At 35.2% G+C, this 7,505-nt stretch overlaps 1 long non-coding RNA gene across 3 annotated transcripts in view; it reads right to left on the reverse strand.

Moving 5' to 3' along the window:
• The window catches only part of LOC114486711 (uncharacterized), a 236,783-nt gene that overhangs the window by 48,462 nt on the left and 180,816 nt on the right, over window positions 1-7,505 (reverse strand). For 2 of the 3 annotated variants that reach the window (XR_008618051.1, XR_008618054.1), the window contains one exon: window positions 2,025-2,202. The exons of the other annotated variant lie outside the window; for it this stretch is intronic. This is a non-coding gene — a long non-coding RNA (uncharacterized lncRNA). The remainder of the gene's footprint in view (window positions 1-2,024; window positions 2,203-7,505) is intronic. 3 annotated transcript variants of the gene reach the window in all.

Genomic DNA, 7,505 nt, shown 5'->3' on the forward strand with positions numbered 1-7,505 from the left:
GAACACTTCACAGAAATGTCATGTGAGCCATAAAGGGTGAGTAGTATTTGCAAAACAAAAAAAGAGGTGATAATTCCTGGTTCATAACAGAGGTTTGAGGATATAAGTTTGCTGCACTTACCTCCCAATATCTTATCCAAATGACAGTAAAATTATTTTTTTAAATCAGCAGACCAGAAATTTTTACATATTTCTGAATGATGGAAAGTTACTCCACTTATATTTCAGAGCAACATAGAATAAAGGAAACATTAGAGACTATGCTTGGCAAAAGATTTCTCCATAAGCAGGTTCTACCCTGGACTGATCTAGAAAATATCCACATCTTGGGTTGGCAAGCATGGTGCAAAAAATTGGTTGTCAGGCATCAATGATGGTGGTTAATTAGAGAAGTGTTTAGAGAAGAGCTAGGTTGGATACTCTTCCTCTTCTGCTGACAGATAAATTGACTGCAGTATTTATTCTTATTGGGAAATAGGAAGCAGGGATCTCTTTGGATAAGTGGCTGATGAGAGAGACAGAGTAGAGCCTAAGACAACTTTAGACTTCTACAATGTACCCAGGGGAACAAAAGGAAAGACATATCCAATTAGGAGTGGGAAACTCTTAGGTACTCTAACCCCAGAGTGAAGTCTTCCTTATTTTGAACTAGACTGCCTCTGTTTTATCATCAACAGTAACCAACCATGTCATAGATTCTACCTCCTCTTTGGAAGAATGGTATTTTTAGTAAACAGATCTCCCAACTGCTACTAAGGCTAATTAGCAAAGCCCTCCTACATTATTTTCTTTTAGATTAAAAATAAGAAAAATAAATAAATGTAAAGGAAAGAACTTTTTAAAGGAAAAAAAAAGACAACAAATTTACAAATCACATGAGAAAAAAAAGACAATGAAAGAAATTAGCAACAAAAACTGCTGACACCAGAAGAAACAGATTTAATGCAAGAAGGAAACAATTAAAAATATTTTCAACTGATATCCTCAAAGAGATGTAAAAGGATAATGTATACAAAAAGAATAATAAGCTCTATGGGGAAGAAAGCAATCAGAGAAAAAAAATCAGAAAAAAGGAAGCATTTCCAGATAATTTTAAAAGCACTTGCCATTTTTTTAAGTTGAATTATAGCTGTTCACTATTGGAAAATCCTTCTCAGAAAGTAAATCTAATTCTTGTTAAATGCCACTAAAAAGTTAGTGATGGGATTTTTTTTTTTAGACATAAACTCTCAAGAGACGATAAAAGAAGATATCAACAAAAAATATTAGAAGTTGGAAAAGTCTATAAATGGGTTGTGACAGATTTAAAAGATCTGATCCCTAAGCAAGCAATATGGGGAGCCCAGAAGTAACCCTTTTGTACTCCAGAACCACCCCAGAAACTTACGAATGGGTAGCAGAGTGGGGTTGAAGGTGAGGCTGACATATGAGCATTTGTTGTATATCTATTTAAAGAGCAGGTAATAGCTCAGATTTTCAATCCCATGCAGCTGTGAGATTGTCTTTACCTACTCAAAGTCTGAAAGTTTACTTCCTAGAGAGGGTGAAGCAGAGGAATTCTGAGCTAGTGATACAGGGGCGACTGGTATCACTGCCCCAGGCAGCAGAGATATTAACAATCGTCACTGATTATTTTCACCAAATTCCCTGGGCATATATTTCTTACTGAGGGAATTCTGAGTCTGGTCAGATAAGGACAATCCCAGAAAATGAGACTTTCCAGACTGCTACAAGACGAGTCAAATAGTGGCAATTGTCTCTGTATGGGGTTTTGAGGTGACCAAATCCATTTTGCCCTCTCCAGTGGCAGATAGGCTAAACGTGAGGGTTCCCAGTCAAACAAACAGAATGGGATACCTTACTTTAACTGGTATGCAGAAGCCTCTAAAAGGCTTCAAGATTACAAAATAGATTCAATGAAAGATTCATTGCAAAAAGCTAATGAAAAATTAAAGATGCAAAAGGTACCCAAAACAAAAACTATAAGATTGACATGATTCCTACTACTCCCCTCTATCCTTTACCTGAGTACTCACAGTCTCAATCCTCCATCTGAATTGCTTTTCGACTCTGAAGAGACCATGAGGAGGAATGGTTATTGCCTTATTTGTCTCGTTGTATGCCCTGAGAACTTCTGTGGCTTTCTGTCTGCCAGGGCAGGCAAGTTGTAAGTTCTTGCATATTCAGGCAGCTCAGCTCTGGCTGGGGACACAAACATATGGTTACACAGAAACGTGGGTTTCACACCATTTGCAGCTAGGGCCCTAGGGACTGTTGCCAGCTCTCAGGGGAATTCTCTTTCTTACTTTTGGCTATCTTTGGGAGTGGCTCTGGATCTTGGGAGGATAGTATCTTTTGCACACTCTTTGGGGATGCCTCTCTTATCCATGATGTCATTTAATACTGCCTACTTTAATGCAATCCAGTTCTCCTCCCTTGACAGGCATTTCTCAAACAATCTGCACTTAAGCAAGGTCACAAGACTAGGTCAAGGCAATGAGCTGTGGGTGGAAGTGACTTTGAATTCCAGGCTAAAGCATAGAAGAACAGAGGCAAGACCATCAGCTGATTCTTCTGACATACATATATCTACAATGTGTCATCACAGCATTTAATGGTATTTTTATGCCAACATTTAACAGAGGAGCAAATGATCAGTATTTTTAACTTTCTAAATCATTTCTTATGTGGGAAATATTTCCTGCATAACGAAAAGAATGCAGAATAAGAGTGATATTTGTCATACTGAATAGCATTATACGTCTTTTCTCTGGGCAGATTCCAAGTTTGGACTAGGACTTGTTTGGTGTCAGTGGCAAAGTGAAAGCAGAACATAAGCCTGTAACTTTCTGCACAGGGTTTCCAAAGCCTGCCACCTCACCCCAGTGTGTGGGAATATGCTCCATTTCTCTTCAATTATGCTCCAGGGCTCAAGGGGTTAGCATAATGGGAAGGTGAGAGTCAAAGGCCAAGAGTGGGGGAAGTGATCCCTGGCCATCAGCTATTTTACTATCAATTCTAGTTTCCTTAAGGGGTTTAACTGTCACTCTGTTCAAAGGTTTAAGTACTTACAAAAGCCTTGGGCAACAAAAAGGTAGTCGATTTTCCACTATAATATTATAATAGCACTTGCGCTGTACTAAGCTGTACTCACATAAATTTCTGGGTCTAGTGGGATATAATTTCCAGTGCGGCAACTTTACAGTGACTGTTCCTAGCCTTAGCAGACTTATGACATGTGAGATTCAATGTTTAGAAATGGTCTTTTCCTCACCCATCCCAGTGATGGCCTTCTTTTTTTGTTTCTTTTCATTTTAAATAATAGCATGTAGAATACAGTTGCATTTCTGAAATATTTTACCACTGCTTAAGAAAACTGGTGAATAATGAAGGTCTATTATCTTCATAATAAATCACATGTCCTAAGACACTGTGAAAGTTTATATATTATGTAATTTTCTTTTTTGTTCTAAAAGTTATTCATTCTGAATTTTCATTAAAATATAAGAATGTCTTTATGAATTGACTGAATAAAATATACCTATCTAAATATCTGCATTTGCGTTCATGGAGTTTTATTATTGAAATACACATTATTATATACTTAAAGCTTATAAGCAATAGGCATTATTAACAATAGGCATTATTATATACTTAAAGCTTATAAATAATAAATATAGATGAACACATCTATATATCCCTGATAAATATCAAAGTTAAAAAGGAAAACAGATATTTCTGGAATTAAATGTAGCTCATCTTAAAACAAAGGTGAAATATAATGCCACTTGGGAAAATTTAGCTTTCTCTAATAATTGGTGTAATGTTCATGAATAAACCACTGTGATACTATAAAACTGTCTGATAGTCTATTAAATATGTATGGTTTATAGGGACAGAAATGTTTGCAAGGCAAAACAAGAAACAAAAAGCATGTAAGAAATAATGATGTCATTATAAGAAGCTATAGCTTTCAGTTATAATATGAATAAATTCTGGGATCTAATGCACAGTGTGGTAATAGTTAATAATGCTGCAGTGTATACACGAAATTTGCTGAGAGTAAATCTTAAATGTTTTCACCACACACACATTCACAAATGGTAACTATGTGAGGTGATGAATGTGTTAATTAGCTTGATTGTGGTAATTATTTCACAGGGTATACGTGTATTAAATCATCACTGTTGTACACCTTAAAAAAATCCCGTTGTATAATCTAAACATGTATGCTTTTTATTTGTCAATCATACCTCAATAAAGCTGAAAAAAAACTATAATAAAAGAAGCTATATATAATAAACATTCATGAAGGTTCCTGTGTGTTTTGAAAAGTCCTCCACATTAAAAAAAAAACTTATTTACCCTGATTTGATAGCTACAAGAATAAAAAAATAAAAGCATACTAACTTTCCTTTGTCTAACTTTAGTCAATATTGCCTTCATTCTAATATACTTTTACAAGACCATATTTTAAAAAAACCAAAAACTAGTTATCCTAAATATCTGCATTTCATTTACATAAGAGTGCAAATCTATGGAATAGGTAGGTGGGTTTTTTTGTCAAAACTTTTATTTCATAAACTTTTCTAAAATGCTTATCTATTTAGATCAGACTACTTGACAGGACAGTCTCTGGGCAAGCTTTGTAAAGGCATTTACTAAAAGTAAATATATGTGAATAAATGCATACCACAACTATGCTTATCCAGGGAAGTTGAAAGAAGGACTGAAAAGTGAACTGTGGCTCATAGAAAGTACAGAAATTATTATAGCTACTTTTTCGAGTACTTAATTAGTTCCCAGACACTAGGCAAAGCCCTTTATTTTTATTTTTTGAATCTTATTTTTTTAATTTATTAACTTATTTATTTATTTATTTATTTTGGGAGGTATTTTATTTTATTTTTTTTAACATCTTTATTGGAGTATAATTGCTTTACAATGGTGTGTTAGTTTCTGCTTTACAACAAAGTGAATCAGTTATACATATACATACGTTCCCATATCTCTTCCCTCTTTTTTATACAAGTTCTTATTAGTCATCAATTTTATCCACATCAGTGTATACATGTCAATCCCAATTGCCCAATTCATCACACCACCACCCGCCCCTCGGCCGCTTTCCCCCCTTGGTGTCCATATGTTTGTTCTCTACATCTGTGTCTCAATATCTGCCCTGCAAACCAGTTCATGTGTACCATTTTTCTAGGTTCCACATATATGTGTTACTATACGATATTTGTTGTTCTCTTTCTGACTTACTTCACTCTGTATGACAGTCTCTAGGTCCATCCACGTCTCTATAAATGACCCAGTTTCGTTCTTTTTTATGGCTGAGTAATATTCCATTGTATATATGTACCACTTCTTTAACCATTCATCTGTCGATGGACATTTAGGTTGCTACCATGACCTGGCTATTGTAAATAGTGCTGCAATGAACATTGGGGTGGATGTGTCTTTTTGAATCATGGTTTTCTCTGGGTATATGCCCAGTAGTGGAATTGCTGGGTCATATGTAATTCTATTTTTAGTTTTTTAACGAACCTCTATAGTGTTCTCCATAGTGGCTGTATCAATTTACATTGCCACCAACAGTGCAAGAGGGTTCCCTTTTCTCCACACCCTCTCCAGCATTTCTTCTTTGTACATTTTCTGATGATGCCCATTCTAACTGGTGTGAGGTGATATCTCACTGTAGTTTTGATTTGCATTTCTCTAATAATTAGTGACGTTGAGCAGCTTTTCATGGGCTTCTTGGCTATGTCCTCTTTGGAGAAATGTCTGTTTAGGTCTTCTGCCCATTTTTTGATTGGGTTGTTTGTTTCTTTAATATTGAGCTGCATGAGCTGTTTATATATTTTGGAGATTAATCCTTTGTCCGTTGATTCATTTGCAAATATCTTCTCTCACTTTGAAGGTTGTCTTTTCGTCTTGTTTATGGTTTCCTTTGCTTTGCAAAAGCTTTTAAGTTTCATTAGGTCCCATTTGTTTATTTTTGTTTTTATTTCCATTACTCTAAGAGGTGGATCAAAAAAGATCTTGCTGCGATTTATATTAAAGACTGTTCTTCCTATGTTTTGCTCTAAGAGTTTTAGAGTGTCCAGGCTTACGTTTAGGTCTCTAATCCATTTTGAGTTTATTTTTGTGTATGGTGTTAGGGAGTGTTCTAATTTAATTCTTTTACATGTAGCTGTCCAGTTTTCCCAGCACCACTTATTGAAGAGACTGTCTTTTCTCCATTGTATATCTTTGCCTCCTTTCTCATAGATTAGTTGACCGGGGTCTTTTGTGTCTCCATGCAAATTTAAGATTTTTTTGTTCTAGTTCTGTAGAAAATGCCATTGGTAATTTGATAGGGATTGCACTGAATCTGTAGATTGCTTTGGGTAGTATAGTCATTTTCACAATATTGATTCTTCCAATCCAAGAACATGGTTTATCTCTCCATCTGTTGGAATCATCTTTAACTTGTTTCATCAGTGTCTTATAGTTTTCTGCATACAGGTGTTTTGTCTCCCTAGGTAGGTTTATTCCTAGGTATTTTATTCTTTTTCTTGCAGTGGTAAATGGGAGTATTTCCTTAATTTCTCTTTCAGATTTTTCATCATTAGTGTATAGGAATGCAAGAGATTTCTGTGCATTAATTTTCTATCTTACAACTTTACCAAATTCATTGATTAGCTCTAATAGTTTTCCTGTAGCACCTTTAGGATTCTCTATGTATAGTATCATGTCATCTGCAAACAGTGACCGTTTTATTTCTTCTTTTCCAATTTGTATTCCTTTTATTTATTTTTCTTCTCTGATTTCCATGCCTAGGACTTCCAAAACTATGTTGAATTATACTGGCAAGAGTGGACATCCTTGTCTTGTTCCTGATCTTAGACGAAATGCTTTCAGTTTTTCACCATTGAGAAGATACTTGCTGTGGGTTTGTCATATATGGCCTTTATTATGTTGAGGTAGGTTCCCTCTATGCCCACTTACTGGAGAGTTTTTATCATAAATGGGTGTTGAATTTTGTCAAAAGCTTTTTCTGCATCTATTGAGATGATCATATGGTTTTTATTCTTCAATTTGTTAATATGGTGTATCACATTGATTGATTTGCATATATTGAAGAATCCTTGCATCCCTGGGATAAATCCCACTTGATCATGGTGTATGATCCTTTTAATGTGTTGTTGGATTCTGTTTGCTAGTATTTTGTTGAGGATTTTTGCATCTATATTCATCAGTGATATTGGTCTGTAATTTTCTTTTGTTGTAGTTCTTTGTCTGGTTTTGGTATCAGGGTGATGGTGGCCTCATAGAATGAGTTTGGGAGTGTTCCTTCCTCTGCAATTTTTTGGAAGAGTTTGAGAAGGATAGGTATTAGCTCTTCTCTAAATGTTTGATAGAATTCACCTGTGAAGCCATCTGTTCCTGGACTTTTGTTGTTTGTTGGAAGATTTTTAATCACAGTTTCAATTTCAGTGCTTGTGATTGGTCTGTTCATA

This window comes from Physeter macrocephalus, chromosome 8 (assembly GCF_002837175.3).
Source record: "Physeter macrocephalus isolate SW-GA chromosome 8, ASM283717v5, whole genome shotgun sequence".
Classification (NCBI taxonomy): Eukaryota; Metazoa; Chordata; class Mammalia; order Artiodactyla; family Physeteridae; genus Physeter; species Physeter macrocephalus.